A 22636-nucleotide genomic window follows, 5' to 3' on the forward strand; every position below is an offset into this window, starting at 1 on the left:
TGAAGGTCAGTATTTTTCAGCACAAAAACCGATCTATTAAAAAGATTGTAAGCCACAGAGGTGATTTATATTAGTGTCAGTACCAGTTTGACTTTCCATCTAAAGAGATAAATGAGGAAATGGATAGACTTTATCAGCATGGAAACCATTTGCGGTTTCCATGCTGATAAAGTATTATAAACTTCCAAACTGATAACTTATCTTCTCATACTTATTTTTCCAAATCAACTAACTAATGAATTTATGAGATCAGTAGTCTTGTGGTTTCTAACGCAAATATTATTAATTATGAAGATAAATGGGACACCATCCACTATCATGCCAATCAACGATTTTAGTCTCTTTTCCAAACTCTGCAAACTTAAACCATGTTACATTTAGTACGCAGGCCCTCATAAACTAGCTTAATGAGGGCTAAAATATGCAGAAAACGGTAAATTCTAAAATTGTCAAAGGGCATATTCTAAACTTTAAAAATATCTAAATTAAAAAAAAAAAAGTTCTAATATTAAGATGAAAGAAGAAACCAAATTAATTGAAACAGCTGGCTCTTCAAAATATAAGTGTTCTCGTATTTTCCCTACATCGAAATACTCTCAGGAAACTCAATCAAAAGATAACAACAAGAATTATAAATACAGATAGAATGTTAATACGGTAAATTTAAGGGTAGGAAACAAGCATAAACGGCTCAGAAAACTCAGTCAAAAGATAACAACAAGAATTATAAATACAGATAGAATGTTAATACGGTAAATTTAAGGGTAGGAATCAAGCATAAATGGCTCAGGAAACTCAGTCAAAAGATAACAACAAGAATTATAAATACAGATAGAATGTTAATACGGTAAATTTAAGGGTAGGAAACAAGCATAAACGGCTCAGAAAACTCAGTCAAAAGATAACAACAAGAATTATACATACAGATAGAATGTTAATATGGTAAATTTAAGGGTAGGAATCAAGCATAAATGGCTCAAGAAACTCAGTCAAAAGATAACAACACGAATTGTAAATACAGATAGAATGTTAATACGGTAAATTTAAGGGTAGGAAACAAGCATAACCGGCTCAGAAAACTCAGTCAAAAGATGACAACAAGAATTATAAATACAGATAGAATGTTAAGGTAAATTTAAGGGTAGGAAACAAGCATAAACGGCTCAGGAAACTCAGTCAAAAGATAACAACAAGAATTATAAATACAGATAGAATGTTAATAGGGTAAATTTAAGGGTAGGAATCAAGCATAAATGGCTCAAGAAACTCAGTCAAAAGATAACAACACGAATTGTAAATACAGATAGAATGTTAATAAGGTAAATTTAAGGGTAGGATACAAGCATAACCGGCTCAGAAAACTCAGTCAAAAGATAACAACAAGAATTATAAATACAGATAGAATGTTAATACGGTAAATTTAAGGGTAGGAAACAAGCATAAACGGCTCAGGAAACTCAGTCAAAAGATAACAACAAGAATTATAAATACAGATAGAATGTTAATACGGTAAATTTAAGGGTAGGAATCAAGCATAAATGGCTCAGGAAACTCAGTCAAAAGATAACAACACGAATTGTAAATACAGATAGAATGTTAATACGGTAAATTTAAGGGTAGGAAACAAGCATAAACGGCTCAGGAAACTCAGTCAAAAGATAACAACAATAATTATAAATACAGATAGAATGTTAATACGGTAAATTTAAGAGTAGGAATCAAGAATAAGCGGTTTCTCAGACTTATTTCATATTATTAGAGACATTAATTAGAAGTTTAGTGAGTTCTGTTTGATTGAAATCGTAAGGAAATATCAAAGGCGTGTTTCGCTGGAAATACAGTTCATATAAATGATTTGTTTTATTTACAGTTTTTAAAGAAAGCACTAGCGGGCAAGCCCGCCAGCTGAGCGGGCTGAAGCCCATTACTTCAGGGGATGGATGCCTTCGTGGTATTCGAAATTTGGACCTAACTACCAGTGTACAGCGATTTTACATTTGCTGCGCCCGCTTTGTTAACGTATGCATGCAGAAGATACTGCATGCGGAAAACCACGAAAACACACATGCAGCCAGCCCGCTCGCCGGGATTAGAAAGTTGGACCGAACTACCAGTGTTCAGCGATTTTACCGCTCAGCTGCTTGTACGAAGTGTAATCGCGAAAATTTTCGGGTGTGATATTCCAACAGTATACTCGTTGTTAAAATTCCTTTATTTAAATTCTTTTTGGTAAACTCCAACTGCTGTCTATATATCCAACATCTCTTTTGTAATTATGTTTCATAACAGTAAATATATACTGGCATTTAAATGCCTTTAAAATAGTAGAAAACATTTAAAAGCATTATGTTACAATTTTTTCATGCTCGGAAGTAATACTTTTAACTGCGAGCAAACCTTTGATCTTAGTCGTAACTGTAACTGCTTTCGGCGGCGTTTGTTTACATTTTTCAAGCGTGGGTTTTCGAGCTGATCAGTTTTCGTCAGTTATCTTTGTTTACCTTCTAAAAATGTTCTTCGAAGGGTCTTCTAAGACTCTTGATAATATTTTAGTCGTGAATTTGTTCTATTTTGATTATACTGGTAAATTTTTTTTTTTACTTATGCTATCATAATGCATACTATTAGCAAGTAGTATCATAAACCCAAAGCATCAGCGGTTCTAAAATAAAACTCGTGCATGTGTGAAGAATATTCATGGCAGATGGTCATTTGTAGATGCTGTTACCGCAGAAAAAATTGCTGACACTTAAAATTTAGCGGATATGACAAATGATAAAAGTCCAGCGTGAAAATCAATTGTGAATACAACTGCGAGTGTAAAGGCAGCTGAGTTGAAAACAACTTTTCAATCTACATCAAATTCTAATCAAAATTTGATTGAAAAGTGTTCCTATATTTTAATGAACAGCGAAATGTTTGTTGCATAATGCTACAACAGTTCTTCAGATGTAATATGAAAGGGAATGTTTGGCTATTGAACTCGTTTGCAAATTGTGTAAGAAGGTGTTAATTTTAAAAAATCAAAAATTGTAAAACCAAAACTTGCAGATTATAAAATTGCTGGTAAATAACAGAATGTTAAATAATAATATGTGCAATGCTATGGAAATTCTAAGAACAGATAACAATTATCAAAATATTTTGAATAATTAGGCAACGACCACAGGAAGTGTCATTTTTACTTCCGTGTGTAATGTAGTGGTGTAGCGTATTCAGCTACGGCAAAGCACTCGAGTGCAATCTGCCTAAGGGGAGGGATGCCTTCTTGTCGGCTTTTTAAAGGAAAGTGGCATGGGGAAAATAACATAAACACCCATGCAGCCACCCCATTCACTGGGATTCGAATGTTGGGTGTTTGTAAAAGACGCAACTTTGTGGAACAAACTCATTTGCTCATTACAGTCCTATCCCTCGAGTATATCAAATATCATGTGAATCATGCCCATGTCTTGCATCTGCTGCACACCTTGTTCCATCATTGTGTGGATATAGCTCATATTGTGTCAATAGTGTTGTATGTGTCCAATATCCCCTGTATATACATTTGAAAATATATATGTACATACATATAAACCAAATTAGTTAGTCGCCTGTTTTTATCGCATTCAAAATAAATAAATAACAAAAAATAATTTTTAAAATCTACCGAGTAAGTATTGCAGATGGATGTGCTGCACCCACTCAATTCTTTGCTGGTGTCTAAAATAATTTCTGTGTGAAATTTGTGGAAATATTTTGTATTTAAATCAAAAACAGAAAAATAATTTTAAATCTATGATTAAAATTGTTTTTCTCACTTTCATTATTATTAACACGAAACCGAAGGGACTGAAGAATTTTTTCGTGTTAAAGGATATTGAAAAAAAAAAAAAAAAAAAAAAAAAAAAAAAAACATATTTTCAACAAAATTAAGTTTATTAGAGTACATTTTATTTGCACAGATATGCATATAGGCATGTATTTAATAAAAAATCAATGAAACAAAATCATCCACAAGAACTGCATTATTCATTTCGATTTCTTTGTCGGAATCTGCATCAATGATATTTTTTTAGCTTTGAACAAACTCCAAAATATCCTTGTCTCCAATTATTTGGGGCTGTACACACATTATCATCAACTACTGCAACTGTTGTTCTTTGGATAACACAGTAGGGCAGCACACAGAAACTTTTCCAAACGTTTCATAAAATGTCAGTCGTGTGAACCCGTAAAATATTTTACTGTACCTATGTCTATAAAAGACACAACTTTGGGAAAGACATTACAGGCCTATCCCTTGAGTATAATAAATATCATGCAAAACAAAATATTTTATATGAATGAAATCAGTTATTGCGTCAATAGTTCAAAGAAAAACAGAAAATAATTTTTAAAATCTACCGAGTAAGTACGCCAGATGGGCGAGCTACAATCCGTATTTATCTGAAAAGAAATAATAATAATAATAATAATTTCTTAGTTATAAGTTTATATTAAACACAAAAACTTGAACAGAAAAAAAAATGTAAACAGAAAAAATTGGTGGGCTTTTGACGGCATAAACTGCCTGACACCTGGGGTCTCCTCTGCAACCTCATCGACCAGGGGGTTATTTTTTCTCCCAGGTATCAGCCCCTTCCCTGGTCTGCTGTTACAGAATCATAGACAAAATTGCATCACTATATATAAATATGTATATATATATATATATATATTTATATTGATGCAATTGTATATACATATATACACACACGCACAATTAAGATATATATATATTTGTATGTGTTTACAAAAATGCAAGCAATGAATAAGAAAAATTATTTACAAAAATTTACATGTTCTATGTACACCTGAAAAGAAAAACATTTTAATTTGAATGAAATCATTTCTATATACACCTGAAAAAAAGTATTTACAAGTTCTATGTACATCTGAAAAGAAATGTATAAAAACATTTTAATTTGAATCAAATCATTTCTATATACACCTGAAAAAGAAATATTTTTATGTGATTGAAATCAGTTCCATAAATACCTAAAAAAGAAAAATACATAAAATGTTTTAAAATTAATTAACGCAATTGTATGTAGACCTGAAAAGGAAAATTTATAAAAAATATTTACAACATTGAAAAAATAATACAGCTTCCGATTGCCTAACTACTACAAATTCCACTTTGTAACAACAGACATAAAAGCCGACTAATGCATAATTCTCAAACTGTTTCAGCTTCATCTTGACTTGCTTCAATTTATCCCAGTCATCGAAAAACCTCAAATCTTTTTCATTTTTGCTTTGGCTTGATTAACTTCATTTTGTGTTGCAAAAATCTCACTGTTTCAATGTCTCGAGTAACTTTTTTACTGCAGAACCTCCCTGTAAACAATATTTCTTGTGAATACTTTAGAACATGCGGGCATCAAACGGCCTTGCTTCTTGGTGTCTTTCACTAAAACACGAACATTCCTCATAGACGAACATCTTGAAAAAGCTACGTAAAGCATTCCATGACTGAAAACTGGTTGCGGTAAATAAATCCCAACTTTCTTAAGTGTCTGTCCCTGTGACTTATTAATAGTCATACAAAATGCAAGCCTGATGGGAAACTGTCTTCGCTTGAGCTGAAAGGGGAGGTTTGAATCTGATGGTGAAAGTTCAACACGTGGAATGAAAACTCTCGATCCAGCATTCTGTCCAGAGATGACTTCACAATGTAAAACGTTTGGCATAATTCTCTTCACAATGAGCCTTGTTCCGTTGCAGAGTCCAACCGATGGATGTAGATTTCGTAGAAGCATAACTATAACTCCAACTTTCAAATTCAGACGATGAGGTGGCATTCCAGAAGGCGTCAGGCTGTGGATGAAATCCAGCTGATACGTTTCTTGTTCTTCTTCGTCATCGCAAATAACCGAGTCTGCACTGTAGTGCGTGAAAACTTGACCTGGAAACGTGGAAAGAATTTCTTCATTAAGCTTCAGAGCTTCCTCGTTCTTTGGAAATAAAATCGCTTTACTGGCCAAGTCTTGTAAGTCGAATTCATTACCGCAGCCAAACATTTCTTCTACTATCGATCTGTTGACCACACACAAAGATGGAATTTCGATAATGTCTTCGTCCAAGCCACTGTCATTTTTAAGACGACCGTCTCCCAACTGCAGAAGCCATTCTGAAAATTCTTGTTCTTCCGGATTCAATCGCATATTGGTGGAAAGCGTGCATTGTTTGAAATGTGGCCACAAAAAGGAGTTCCTGAGGCAGCTCTCGATCGCAGAAGTTCGGTTTCCATGTGCGACAACAGGTAATGTTTGTCTCCAGTCACCTCCTAAAACTAAGGTTTTACCGCCAAAAGGAACATCCAGTCCGGTCAAGTCTCTCAGCAATCTGTCGACAGCTTCCAAAGCGTAATGAGGCGTCATGGTGCATTCATCCCATATGAAAAGTTTCGCAGTCTTCAAGTACCTTCCTTCAGCGCTATCTTGTCTCACACGGCACGAAGAATTTTCCAGAAGTGGAACGGGCAACTTGAAAGTAGAGTGTACAGTTCTTCCACCGGTCAACAGCACAGCAGCAATGCCTGTCCACGCAATGGGAATGGCAACGTGGCCCATTCCTCGAACAGCATGAAGGATCGTCCTAAAAAGGAAAGTTTTTCCAGCTCCGGCAAACGCATTAACACAAAATGTCTTCGGTGTGTTAGGATTCTCATCTCGTACAGCTTTCCAAAACCAAGTCGTAAACTAATTTCTGTTCAGGATTCAACATCCCGTTCAACACTTCGGCTTGTTCGTTTTCATACTGGACATCGAACTGCGGGACTTCGAGAGAAACAGCATCAGTCAATGTTGGTTGCGGGAGACCAAGAGAACATAGCGAAACATTGTGCACTTCTAACTGGTCTTCTATACTTCTCAGTGCAAGGCTGAAACTGTCTTCTAAGGAGTAAGATCTCGCAAAATCTTCAGAAAGGGACTCTTTGAATTCATTCCACAAAGCGACGGGTTCCGCAGGGTTGCAGAAAACACAGATGAAGCAAAAAAGCTGTCTTAGCTGCGGTGGCATTTGAAAAGCTGATGCTTCTGCCAGAGTATTTTTCCATTCTTCGTCGTCTTGCAGCAGATGCCTTGCACGGCAGGCTTCCTTGAACGTTGAATACTCCACACCTTCGTAAGTTCTTAAGTCGGCAAAACTCTTCGCTCCTTTAACGTGACACAGCAGCAACCTCAGATGGAAACGCTCAACATCTGTCGGGCTAACAGAATACATTCTTGAAATGATGTAATCTCCAAGTCTAACTCGTGTCTGCCAGGCATGATTCCTCCAGGTGAAATGTTTAGGAATTTCGGCATACAGGTAACCATTGGCTTCGGGAACTGTCCTGTTCAGTTCAAACCATCCGGTGAGCATGGTATTTTTCTCGGCAGCTCTCTGGAAAGCATTCCTTTCTTCGGATTCGGCAAAATAGACGGGCTGCAGGTTTTCCAAATGAACCGGTAGTCGTATGATGGAGTGCGACTTAGAATGCATTCTTTTTTCAAACAGCCTCCACGCTGCTTCAGGGGCAGACACGTATCTTGCATTTAAGAAGCATTTGATCTCGTCCCACATTAAAGTTCTATCTCCAGATTCTTCCAGAACAACTTTAGCTGCATCATGACCCTTGTACACGTATTTGAACAAATACTTCACCGATTTTATGGAGCTGCAAACTTCAACGTTTATGTGGGCGTTGTACTTTTTCGATAAATACGGATTGTAAGGAACGGCCCATCTGTTATCGATGGCATGACCCTTGATCACGATAAAGTTTCCATCGTCCCTTCTTCTGTAGAGTGGGTAGCCATTCACGTTCTCTTTAGTTTCTGCCTGAAACGGTTTCGGAAATCCTTTCGAACATACACCATCACCCATGCAGGGAGAGTTTCTATTCAGTTCACCGCAGGGTCCGTGAATCATCGATGACTTCACAATGTTGTGTAGCTCCGGATGTCGAGTAGCATCTGGAAGTTCAGCACACACCAGCGAGTCGATGCACTCTGCATCTCTTATTTTGTCTTCTTCCGCTAAAAACAACAAAAGGTGCATATGAGGCAATCCTCTCTTCTGAAATTCGATGACGTGTATATCTGCAATGGTCGCACCTAAGATGTGATTCTTTGTCAAATCTTGCATCAAAGCCGTTTTCTTCAGGTCAAATACCCTCGAAACGATGTCCGGGCGATCGTGAGCCTTCTGTCCTGGGAATAAGTTTTCTGTTATTTCCGGACATTTAGGGTTGCACGTTAAAGTCAAAAACAGATCCGGTTTACCAAAGTCGCGCACAATGGCCATCGAGTCCTGATAGTTTTGCTGCATGCAGCGAGGGCTTCCTATAAACGTTGACGGAAGTATAACCGGTATTCCAGGGCGGACGCCCGTCTCTTGACCAACTCTGTAAATGTGATCGGCAAGACCCATGTAAGTTTCCACTCTCAGATTTGTCTGATGGCTCCGTAGGTACGCAATCCTGTTGCCTTCAACTTTTACGTATGCATCCACGAGATACTGCTGAAACAATTTCCGGCCATACAAAATCGGGTTGTAGCAATCTCGTCGTACGGACACCCTGTGACTGTAAAACTGTAACTCTGTGTATTGCTGTCCGACAAATACTTCACCGATTTTATGGAGCTGCATACTTCAACGTTTATGTGGGCGTTGTACTTTTTCGATAAATACGGATTGTAAGGAACGACCCATCTGTTATCGATGGCATGACCCTTGATCACGATAAAGTTTCCATCGTCCCTTCTTCTGTAAAGTGGGTAGCCATTCACGTTCTGAATGTTATATATAGCATTGCACATATTATTATTTAACAGAATGTTAAATAATAATATGTGCAATGCTATGGAAATTCTAAGAACATATAACGATTATCAAAATATTTTGAATAATTAGGCAACGACCACAGGAAGTGTCATTTTTACTTCCGTGTGTAATGTAGTGGTGTAACGTATTCAGCTACGGCAAAGCACTCGAGTGCAATCTGCCTAAGGGGAGGGATGCCTTCGTGTCGGCTTTTTAAAGGAAAGTGGCATGGGGAAAATAACAAAAACACCCATGCAGCCACCCCATTCACTGGGATTCGAATGTTGGGTGTTTGTAAAAGACGCAACTTTGTGGAACAAACTCATTTGCTCATTACAGTCCTATCCCTCGAGTATATCAAATATCATGTGAATCATGCCCATGTCTTGCATCTGCTGCACACCTTGTTCCATCATTGTGTGGATATAGCTCATATTGTGTCAATAGTGTTGTATGTGTCCAATATCCCCTGTATGTACATTTGAAAATATATATGTACATACATATGAACCAAATTAGTTAGTCGCCTGTTTTTATCGCATTCAAAATAAATAAATAACAGAAAATAATTTTTAAAATCTACCGAGTAAGTATTGCAGATGGGTGTGCTGCACCCACTCAATTCTTTGCTGGTGTCTAAAATAATTTCTGTGTGAAATTTGTGGAAATATTTTGTATTTAAATCAAAAACAGAAAAATAATTTTAAATCTATGATTAAAATTGTTTTTCTCACTTTCATTATTATTAACACGAAACCGAAGGGACTGAAGAATTTTTTCGTGTTAAAGGATATTGAAAAAAAAAAAAAAAAAAAAAAACATATTTTCAACAAAATTAAGTTTATTAGAGTACATTTTATTTGCACAGATATGCATATAGGCATGTATTTAATAAAAAATCAATGAAACAAAATCATCCACAAGAACTGCATTATTCATTTCGTTTTCTTTGTCGGAATCTGCATCAATGATATTTTTTTAGCTTTGAACAAACTCCAAAATATCCTTGTCTCCAATTATTTGGGGCTGTACACACATTATCATCAACTACTGCAACTGTTGTTCTTTGGATAACACAGTAGGGCAGCACACAGAAACTTTTCCAAACGTTTCATAAAATGTCAGTCGTGTGAACCCGTAAAATATTTTACTGTACCTATGTCTATAAAAGACACAACTTTGGGAAAGACATTACAGGCCTATCCCTTGAGTATATTAAATATCATGCAAAACAAAATATTTTATATGAATGAAATCAGTTATTGCGTCAATAGTTCAAAGAAAAACAGAAAATAATTTTTAAAATCTACCGAGTAAGTACGCCAGATGGGCGAGCTACAATCCGTATTTATCTGAAAAGAAATAATAATAATAATAATAATTTCTTAGTTATAAGTTTATATTAAACACAAAAACTTGAACAGAAAAAAAAATGTAAACAGAAAAAATTGGTGGGCTTTTGACGGCATAAACTGCCTGACACCTGGGGTCTCCTCTGCAACCTCATCGACCAGGGGGTTATTTTTTCTCCCAGGTATCAGCCCCTTCCCTGGTCTGCTGTTACAGAATCATAGACAAAATTGCATCACTATATATAAATATGTATATATATATATATATATATATATTGATGCAATTGTATATACATATATACACACACGCACAATTAAGATATATATATATTTGTATGTGTTTACAAAAATGCAAGCAATGAATAAGAAAAATTATTTACAAAAATTTACATGTTCTATGTACACCTGAAAAGAAAAACATTTTAATTTGAATGAAATCATTTCTATATACACCTGAAAAAAAGTATTTACAAGTTCTATGTACATCTGAAAAGAAATGTATAAAAACATTTTAATTTGAATCAAATCATTTCTATATACACCTGAAAAAGAAATATTTTTATGTGATTGAAATCAGTTCCATAAATACCTAAAAAAGAAAAATACATAAAATGTTTTAAAATTAATGAACGCAATTGTATGTAGACCTGAAAAGGAAAATTTATAAAAAATATTTACAACATTGAAAAAATAATACAGCTTCCGATTGCCTAACTACTACAAATTCCACTTTGTAACAACAGACATAAAAGCCGACTAATGCATAATTCTCAAACTGTTTCAGCTTCATCTTGACTTGCTTCAATTTATCCCAGTCATCGAAAAACCTCAAATCTTTTTCATTTTTGCTTTGGCTTGATTAACTTCATTTTGTGTTGCAAAAATCTCACTGTTTCAATGTCTCGAGTAACTTTTTTACTGCAGAACCTCCCTGTAAACAATATTTCTTGTGAATACTTTAGAACATGCGGGCATCAAACGGCCTTGCTTCTTGGTGTCTTTCACTAAAACACGAACATTCCTCATAGACGAACATCTTGAAAAAGCTACGTAAAGCATTCCATGACTGAAAACTGGTTGCGGTAAATAAATCCCAACTTTCTTAAGTGTCTGTCCCTGTGACTTATTAATAGTCATACAAAATGCAAGCCTGATGGGAAACTGTCTTCGCTTGAGCTGAAAGGGGAGGTTTGAATCTGATGGTGAAAGTTCAACACGTGGAATGAAAACTCTCGATCCAGCATTCTGTCCAGAGATGACTTCACAATGTAAAACGTTTGGCATAATTCTCTTCACAATGAGCCTTGTTCCGTTGCAGAGTCCAACCGATGGATGTAGATTTCGTAGAAGCATAACTATAACTCCAACTTTCAAATTCAGACGATGAGGTGGCATTCCAGAAGGCGTCAGGCTGTGGATGAAATCCAGCTGATACGTTTCTTGTTCTTCTTCGTCATCGCAAATAACCGAGTCTGCACTGTAGTGCGTGAAAACTTGACCTGGAAACGTGGAAAGAATTTCTTCATTAAGCTTCAGAGCTTCCTCGTTCTTTGGAAATAAAATCGCTTTACTGGCCAAGTCTTGTAAGTCGAATTCATTACCGCAGCCAAACATTTCTTCTACTATCGATCTGTTGACCACACACAAAGATGGAATTTCGATAATGTCTTCGTCCAAGCCACTGTCATTTTTAAGACGACCGTCTCCCAACTGCAGAAGCCATTCTGAAAATTCTTGTTCTTCCGGATTCAATCGCATATTGGTGGAAAGCGTGCATTGTTTGAAATGTGGCCACAAAAAGGAGTTCCTGAGGCAGCTCTCGATCGCAGAAGTTCGGTTTCCATGTGCGACAACAGGTAATGTTTGTCTCCAGTCACCTCCTAAAACTAAGGTTTTACCGCCAAAAGGAACATCCAGTCCGGTCAAGTCTCTCAGCAATCTGTCGACAGCTTCCAAAGCGTAATGAGGCGTCATGGTGCATTCATCCCATATGAAAAGTTTCGCAGTCTTCAAGTACCTTCCTTCAGCGCTATCTTGTCTCACACGGCACGAAGAATTTTCCAGAAGTGGAACGGGCAACTTGAAAGTAGAGTGTACAGTTCTTCCACCGGTCAACAGCACAGCAGCAATGCCTGTCCACGCAATGGGAATGGCAACGTGGCCCATTCCTCGAACAGCATGAAGGATCGTCCTAAAAAGGAAAGTTTTTCCAGCTCCGGCAAACGCATTAACACAAAATGTCTTCGGTGTGTTAGGATTCTCATCTCGTACAGCTTTCCAAAACCAAGTCGTAAACTAATTTCTGTTCAGGATTCAACATCCCGTTCAACACTTCGGCTTGTTCGTTTTCATACTGGACATCGAACTGCGGGACTTCGAGAGAAACAGCATCAGTCAATGTTGGTTGCGGGAGACCAAGAGAACATAGCGAAACATTGTGCACTTCTAACTGGTCTTCTATAATTCTCAGTGCAAGGCTGAAACTGTCTTCTAAGGAGTAAGATCTCGCAAAATCTTCAGAAAGGGACTCTTTGAATTCATTCCACAAAGCGACGGGTTCCGAAGGGTTGCAGAAAACACAGATGAAGCAAAAAAGCTGTCTTAGCTGCGGTGGCATTTGAAAAGCTGATGCTTCTGCCAGAGTATTTTTCCATTCTTCGTCGTCTTGCAGCAGATGCCTTGCACGGCAGGCTTCCTTGAACGTTGAATACTCCACACCTTCGTAAGTTCTTAAGTCGGCAAAACTCTTCGCTCCTTTAACGTGACACAGCAGCAACCTCGGATGGAAACGCTCAACATCTTTCGGGCTAACAGAATACATTCTTGAAATGATGTAATCTCCAAGTCTAACTCGTGTCTGCCAGGCATGATTCCTCCAGGTGAAATGTTTAGGAATTTCGGCATACAGGTAACCATTGGCTTCGGGAACTGTCCTGTTCAGTTCAAACCATCCGGTGAGCATGGTATTTTTCTCGGCAGCTCTCTGGAAAGCATTCCTTTCTTCGGATTCGGCAAAATAGACGGGCTGCAGGTTTTCCAAATGAACCGGTAGTCGTATGATGGAGTGCGACTTAGAATGCATTCTTTTTTCAAACAGCCTCCACGCTGCTTCAGGGGCAGACACGTATCTTGCATTTAAGAAGCATTTGATCTCGTCCCACATTAAAGTTCTATCTCCAGATTCTTCCAGAACAACTTTAGCTGCATCATGACCCTTGTACACGTATTTGAACAAATACTTCACCGATTTTATGGAGCTGCAAACTTCAACGTTTATGTGGGCGTTGTACTTTTTCGATAAATACGGATTGTAAGGAACGGCCCATCTGTTATCGATGGCATGACCCTTGATCACGATAAAGTTTCCATCGTCCCTTCTTCTGTAGAGTGGGTAGCCATTCACGTTCTCTTTAGTTTCTGCCTGAAACGGTTTCGGAAATCCTTTCGAACATACACCATCACCCATGCAGGGAGAGTTTCTATTCAGTTCACCGCAGGGTCCGTGAATCATCGATGACTTCACAATGTTGTGTAGCTCCGGATGTCGAGTAGCATCTGGAAGTTCAGCACACACCAGCGAGTCGATGCACTCTGCATCTCTTATTTTGTCTTCTTCCGCTAAAAACAACAAAAGGTGCATATGAGGCAATCCTCTCTTCTGAAATTCGATGACGTGTATATCTGCAATGGTCGCACCTAAGATGTGATTCTTTGTCAAATCTTGCATCAAAGCCGTTTTCTTCAGGTCAAATACCCTCGAAACGATGTCCGGGCGATCGTGAGCCTTCTGTCCTGGGAATAAGTTTTCTGTTATTTCCGGACATTTAGGGTTGCACGTTAAAGTCAAAAACAGATCCGGTTTACCAAAGTCGCGCACAATGGCCATCGAGTCCTGATAGTTTTGCTGCATGCAGCGAGGGCTTCCTATAAACGTTGACGGAAGTATAACCGGTATTCCAGGGCGGACGCCCGTCTCTTGACCAACTCTGTAAATGTGATCGGCAAGACCCATGTAAGTTTCCACTCTCAGATTTGTCTGATGGCTCCGTAGGTACGCAATCCTGTTGCCTTCAACTTTTACGTATGCATCCACGAGATACTGCTGAAACAATTTCCGGCCATACAAAATCGGGTTGTAGCAATCTCGTCGTACGGACACCCTGTGACTGTAAAACTGTAACTCTGTGTATTGCTGTCCGACAAATACTTCACCGATTTTATGGAGCTGCATACTTCAACGTTTATGTGGGCGTTGTACGTTTTCGATAAATACGGATTGTAAGGAACGACCCATCTGTTATCGATGGCATGACCCTTGATCACGATAAAGTTTCCATCGTCCCTTCTTCTGTAGAGTGGGTAGCCATTCACGTTCTGAATGTTATATATAGCATTGCACATATTATTATTTAACAGAATGTTAAATAATAATATGTGCAATGCTATGGAAATTCTAAGAACATATAACGATTATCAAAATATTTTGAATAATTAGGCAACGACCACAGGAAGTGTCATTTTTACTTCCGTGTGTAATGTAGTGGTGTAACGTATTCAGCTACGGCAAAGCACTCGAGTGCAATCTGCCTAAGGGGAGGGATGCCTTCGTGTCGGCTTTTTAAAGGAAAGTGGCATGGGGAAAATAACAAAAACACCCATGCAGCCACCCCATTCACTGGGATTCGAATGTTGGGTGTTTGTAAAAGACGCAACTTTGTGGAACAAACTCATTTGCTCATTACAGTCCTATCCCTCGAGTATATCAAATATCATGTGAATCATGCCCATGTCTTGCATCTGCTGCACACCTTGTTCCATCATTGTGTGGATATAGCTCATATTGTTTTAATAGTGTTGTATGTGTCCAATATCCCCTGTATGTACATTTGAAAATATATATGTACATACATATGAACCAAATTAGTTAGTCGCCTGTTTTTATCGCATTCAAAATAAATAAATAACAGAAAATAATTTTTAAAATCTACCGAGTAAGTATTGCAGATGGGTGTGCTGCACCCACTCAATTCTTTGCTGGTGTCTAAAATAATTTCTGTGTGAAATTTGTGGAAATATTTTGTATTTAAATCAAAAACAGAAAAATAATTTTAAATCTATGATTAAAATTGTTTTTCTCACTTTCATTATTATTAACACGAAACCGAAGGGACTGAAGAATTTTTTCGTGTTAAAGGATATTGAAAAAAAAAAACATATTTTCAACAAAATTAAGTTTATTAGAGTACATTTTATTTGCACAGATATGCATATAGGCATGTATTTAATAAAAAATCAATGAAACAAAATCATCCACAAGAACTGCATTATTCATTTCGTTTTCTTTGTCGGAATCTGCATCAATGATATTTTTTTAGCTTTGAACAAACTCCAAAATATCCTTGTCTCCAATTATTTGGGGCTGTACACACATTATCATCAACTACTGCAACTGTTGTTCTTTGGATAACACAGTAGGGCAGCACACAGAAACTTTTCCAAACGTTTCATAAAATGTCAGTCGTGTGAACCCGTAAAATATTTTACTGTACCTATGTCTATAAAAGACACAACTTTGGGAAAGACATTACAGGCCTATCCCTTGAGTATATTAAATATCATGCAAAACAAAATATTTTATATGAATGAAATCAGTTATTGCGTCAATAGTTCAAAGAAAAACAGAAAATAATTTTTAAAATCTACCGAGTAAGTACGCCAGATGGGCGAGCTACAATCCGTATTTATCTGAAAAGAAATAATAATAATAATAATAATTTCTTAGTTATAAGTTTATATTAAACACAAAAACTTGAACAGAAAAAAAAATGTAAACAGAAAAAATTGGTGGGCTTTTGACGGCATAAACTGCCTGACACCTGGGGTCTCCTCTGCAACCTCATCGACCAGGGGGTTATTTTTTCTCCCAGGTATCAGCCCCTTCCCTGTTCTGCTGTTACAGAATCATAGACAAAATTGCATCACTATATATAAATATGTATATATATATATATATATATATATATTGATGCAATTGTATATACATATATACACACACGCACAATTAAGATATATATATATTTGTATGTGTTTACAAAAATGCAAGCAATGAATAAGAAAAATTATTTACAAAAATTTACATGTTCTATGTACACCTGAAAAGAAAAACATTTTAATTTGAATGAAATCATTTCTATATACACCTGAAAAAAAGTATTTACAAGTTCTATGTACATCTGAAAAGAAATGTATAAAAACATTTTAATTTGAATCAAATCATTTCTATATACACCTGAAAAAGAAATATTTTTATGTGATTGAAATCAGTTCCATAAATACCTAAAAAAGAAAAATACATAAAATGTTTTAAAATTAATGAACGCAATTGTATGTAGACCTGAAAAGGAAAATTTATAAAAAATATTTACAACATTGAAAAAATAATACAGCTTCCGATTGCCTAACTACTACAAATTCCACTTTGTAACAACAGACATAAAAGCCGACTAATGCATAATTCTCAAACTGTTTCAGCTTCATCTTGACTTGCTTCAATTTATCCCAGTCATCCAAAAACCTCAAATCTTTTTCATTTTTGCTTTGGCTTGATTAACTTCATTTTGTGTTGCAAAAATCTCACTGTTTCAATGTCTCGAGTAACTTTTTTACTGCAGAACCTCCCTGTAAACAATATTTCTTGTGAATACTTTAGAACATGCGGGCATCAAACGGCCTTGCTTCTTGGTGTCTTTCACTAAAACACGAACATTCCTCATAGACGAACATCTTGAAAAAGCTACGTAAAGCATTCCATGACTGAAAACTGGTTGCGGTAAATAAATCCCAACTTTCTTAAGTGTCTGTCCCTGTGACTTATTAATAGTCATACAAAATGCAAACCTGATGGGAAACTGTCTTCGCTTGAGCTGAAAGGGGAGGTTTGAATCTGATGGTGAAAGTTCAACACGTGGAATGAAAACTCTCGATCCAGCATTCTGTCCAGAGATGACTTCACAATGTAAAACGTTTGGCATAATTCTCTTCACAATGAGCCTTGTTCCGTTGCAGAGTCCAACAGATGGATGTAGATTTCGTAGAAGCATAACTATAACTCCAACTTTCAAATTCAGACGATGAGGTGGCATTCCAGAAGGCGTCAGGCTGTGGATGAAATCCAGCTGATACGTTTCTTGTTCTTCTTCGTCATCGCAAATAACCGAGTCTGCACTGTAGTGCGTGAAAACTTGACCTGGAAACGTGGAAAGAATTTCTTCATTAAGCTTCAGAGCTTCCTCGTTCTTTGGAAATAAAATCGCTTTACTGGCCAAGTCTTGTAAGTCGAATTCATTACCGCAGCCAAACATTTCTTCTACTATCGATCTGTTGACCACACACAAAGATGGAATTTCGATAATGTCTTCGTCCAAGCCACTGTCATTTTTAAGACGACCGTCTCCCAACTGCAGAAGCCATTCTGAAAATTCTTGTTCTTCCGGATTCAATCGCATATTGGTGGAAAGCGTGCATTGTTTGAAATGTGGCCACAAAAAGGAGTTCCTGAGGCAGCTCTCGATCGCAGAAGTTCGGTTTCCATGTGCGACAACAGGTAATGTTTGTCTCCAGTCACCTCCTAAAACTAAGGTTTTACCGCCAAAAGGAACATCCAGTCCGGTCAAGTCTCTCAGCAATCTGTCGACAGCTTCCAAAGCGTAATGAGGCGTCATGGTGCATTCATCCCATATGAAAAGTTTCGCAGTCTTCAAGTACCTTCCTTCAGCGCTATCTTGTCTCACACGGCACGAAGAATTTTCCAGAAGTGGAACGGGCAACTTGAAAGTAGAGTGTACAGTTCTTCCACCGGTCAACAGCACAGCAGCAATGCCTGTCCACGCAATGGGAATGGCAACATGGCCCATTCCTCGAACAGCATGAAGGATCGTCCTAAAAAGGAAAGTTTTTCCAGCTCCGGCAAACGCATTAACACAAAATGTCTTCGGTGTGTTAGGATTCTCATCTCGTACAGCTTTCCAAAACCAAGTCGTAAACTAATTTCTGTTCAGGATTCAACATCCCGTTCAACACTTCGGCTTGTTCGTTTTCATACTGGACATCGAACTGCGGGACTTCGAGAGAAACAGCATCAGTCAATGTTGGTTGCGGGAGACCAAGAGAACATAGCGAAACATTGTGCACTTCTAACTGGTCTTCTATACTTCTCAGTGCAAGGCTGAAACTGTCTTCTAAGGAGTAAGATCTCGCAAAATCTTCAGAAAGGGACTCTTTGAATTCATTCCACAAAGCGACGGGTTCCGAAGGGTTGCAGAAAACACAGATGAAGCAAAAAAGCTGTCTTAGCTGCGGTGGCATTTGAAAAGCTGATGCTTCTGCCAGAGTATTTTTCCATTCTTCGTCGTCTTGCAGCAGATGCCTTGCACGGCAGGCTTCCTTGAACGTTGAATACTCCACACCTTCGTAAGTTCTTAAGTCGGCAAAACTCTTCGCTCCTTTAACGTGACACAGCAGCAACCTCGGATGGAAACGCTCAACATCTTTCGGGCTAACAGAATACATTCTTGAAATGATGTAATCTCCAAGTCTAACTCGTGTCTGCCAGGCATGATTCCTCCAGGTGAAATGTTTAGGAATTTCGGCATACAGGTAACCATTGGCTTCGGGAACTGTCCTGTTCAGTTCAAACCATCCGGTGAGCATGGTATTTTTCTCGGCAGCTCTCTGGAAAGCATTCCTTTCTTCGGATTCGGCAAAATAGACGGGCTGCAGGTTTTCCAAATGAACCGGTAGTCGTATGATGGAGTGCGACTTAGAATGCATTCTTTTTTCAAACAGCCTCCACGCTGCTTCAGGGGCAGACACGTATCTTGCATTTAAGAAGCATTTGATCTCGTCCCACATTAAAGTTCTATCTCCAGATTCTTCCAGAACAACTTTAGCTGCATCATGACCCTTGTACACGTATTTGAACAAATACTTCACCGATTTTATGGAGCTGCAAACTTCAACGTTTATGTGGGCGTTGTACTTTTTCGATAAATACGGATTGTAAGGAACGGCCCATCTGTTATCGATGGCATGACCCTTGATCACGATAAAGTTTCCATCGTCCCTTCTTCTGTAGAGTGGGTAGCCATTCACGTTCTCTTTAGTTTCTGCCTGAAACGGTTTCGGAAATCCTTTCGAACATACACCATCACCCATGCAGGGAGAGTTTCTATTCAGTTCACCGCAGGGTCCGTGAATCATCGATGACTTCACAATGTTGTGTAGCTCCGGATGTCGAGTAGCATCTGGAAGTTCAGCACACACCAGCGAGTCGATGCACTCTGCATCTCTTATTTTGTCTTCTTCCGCTAAAAACAACAAAAGGTGCATATGAGGCAATCCTCTCTTCTGAAATTCGATGACGTGTATATCTGCAATGGTCGCACCTAAGATGTGATTCTTTGTCAAATCTTGCATCAAAGCCGTTTTCTTCAGGTCAAATACCCTCGAAACGATGTCCGGGCGATCGTGAGCCTTCTGTCCTGGGAATAAGTTTTCTGTTATTTCCGGACATTTAGGGTTGCACGTTAAAGTCAAAAACAGATCCGGTTTACCAAAGTCGCGCACAATGGCCATCGAGTCCTGATAGTTTTGCTGCATGCAGCGAGGGCTTCCTATAAACGTTGACGGAAGTATAACCGGTATTCCAGGGCGGACGCCCGTCTCTTGACCAACTCTGTAAATGTGATCGGCAAGACCCATGTAAGTTTCCACTCTCAGATTTGTCTGATGGCTCCGTAGGTACGCAATCCTGTTGCCTTCAACTTTTACGTATGCATCCACGAGATACTGCTGAAACAATTTCCGGCCATACAAAATCGGGTTGTAGCAATCTCGTCGTACGGACACCCTGTGACTGTAAAACTGTAACTCTGTGTATTGCTGTCCGACAAATACTTCACCGATTTTATGGAGCTGCATACTTCAACGTTTATGTGGGCGTTGTACGTTTTCGATAAATACGGATTGTAAGGAACGACCCATCTGTTATCGATGGCATGACCCTTGATCACGATAAAGTTTCCATCGTCCCTTCTTCTGTAGAGTGGGTAGCCATTCACGTTCTGAATGTTATATATAGCATTGCACATATTATTATTTAACAGAATGTTAAATAATAATATGTGCAATGCTATGGAAATTCTAAGAACATATAACGATTATCAAAATATTTTGAATAATTAGGCAACGACCACAGGAAGTGTCATTTTTACTTCCGTGTGTAATGTAGTGGTGTAACGTATTCAGCTACGGCAAAGCACTCGAGTGCAATCTGCCTAAGGGGAGGGATGCCTTCGTGTCGGCTTTTTAAAGGAAAGTGGCATGGGGAAAATAACAAAAACACCCATGCAGCCACCCCATTCACTGGGATTCGAATGTTGGGTGTTTGTAAAAGACGCAACTTTGTGGAACAAACTCATTTGCTCATTACAGTCCTATCCCTCGAGTATATCAAATATCATGTGAATCATGCCCATGTCTTGCATCTGCTGCACACCTTGTTCCATCATTGTGTGGATATAGCTCATATTGTTTTAATAGTGTTGTATGTGTCCAATATCCCCTGTATGTACATTTGAAAATATATATGTACATACATATGAACCAAATTAGTTAGTCGCCTGTTTTTATCGCATTCAAAATAAATAAATAACAGAAAATAATTTTTAAAATCTACCGAGTAAGTATTGCAGATGGGTGTGCTGCACCCACTCAATTCTTTGCTGGTGTCTAAAATAATTTCTGTGTGAAATTTGTGGAAATATTTTGTATTTAAATCAAAAACAGAAAAATAATTTTAAATCTATGATTAAAATTGTTTTTCTCACTTTCATTATTATTAACACGAAACCGAAGGGACTGAAGAATTTTTTCGTGTTAAAGGATATTGAAAAAAAAAAAAACATATTTTCAACAAAATTAAGTTTATTAGAGTACATTTTATTTGCACAGATATGCATATAGGCATGTATTTAATAAAAAATCAATGAAACAAAATCATCCACAAGAACTGCATTATTCATTTCGTTTTCTTTGTCGGAATCTGCATCAATGATATTTTTTTAGCTTTGAACAAACTCCAAAATATCCTTGTCTCCAATTATTTGGGGCTGTACACACATTATCATCAACTACTGCAACTGTTGTTCTTTGGATAACACAGTAGGGCAGCACACAGAAACTTTTCCAAACGTTTCATAAAATGTCAGTCGTGTGAACCCGTAAAATATTTTACTGTACCTATGTCTATAAAAGACACAACTTTGGGAAAGACATTACAGGCCTATCCCTTGAGTATATTAAATATCATGCAAAACAAAATATTTTATATGAATGAAATCAGTTATTGCGTCAATAGTTCAAAGAAAAACAGAAAATAATTTTTAAAATCTACCGAGTAAGTACGCCAGATGGGCGAGCTACAATCCGTATTTATCTGAAAAGAAATAATAATAATAATAATAATTTCTTAGTTATAAGTTTATATTAAACACAAAAACTTGAACAGAAAAAAAAATGTAAACAGAAAAAATTGGTGGGCTTTTGACGGCATAAACTGCCTGACACCTGGGGTCTCCTCTGCAACCTCATCGACCAGGGGGTTATTTTTTCTCCCAGGTATCAGCCCCTTCCCTGGTCTGCTGTTACAGAATCATAGACAAAATTGCATCACTATATATAAATATGTATATATATATATATATATATATATTGATGCAATTGTATATACATATATACACACACGCACAATTAAGATATATATATATTTGTATGTGTTTACAAAAATGCAAGCAATGAATAAGAAAAATTATTTACAAAAATTTACATGTTCTATGTACACCTGAAAAGAAAAACATTTTAATTTGAATGAAATCATTTCTATATACACCTGAAAAAAAGTATTTACAAGTTCTATGTACATCTGAAAAGAAATGTATAAAAACATTTTAATTTGAATCAAATCATTTCTATATACACCTGAAAAAGAAATATTTTTATGTGATTGAAATCAGTTCCATAAATACCTAAAAAAGAAAAATACATAAAATGTTTTAAAATTAATGAACGCAATTGTATGTAGACCTGAAAAGGAAAATTTATAAAAAATATTTACAACATTGAAAAAATAATACAGCTTCCGATTGCCTAACTACTACAAATTCCACTTTGTAACAACAGACATAAAAGCCGACTAATGCATAATTCTCAAACTGTTTCAGCTTCATCTTGACTTGCTTCAATTTATCCCAGTCATCCAAAAACCTCAAATCTTTTTCATTTTTGCTTTGGCTTGATTAACTTCATTTTGTGTTGCAAAAATCTCACTGTTTCAATGTCTCGAGTAACTTTTTTACTGCAGAACCTCCCTGTAAACAATATTTCTTGTGAAT

The sequence above is a fragment of the Stegodyphus dumicola genome, chromosome 1 (assembly GCF_044657685.1).
Source record: "Stegodyphus dumicola isolate Sdum_Otavi_A_Nest chromosome 1, ASM4465768v1".
Lineage (NCBI taxonomy): Eukaryota > Metazoa > Arthropoda > Arachnida > Araneae > Eresidae > Stegodyphus > Stegodyphus dumicola.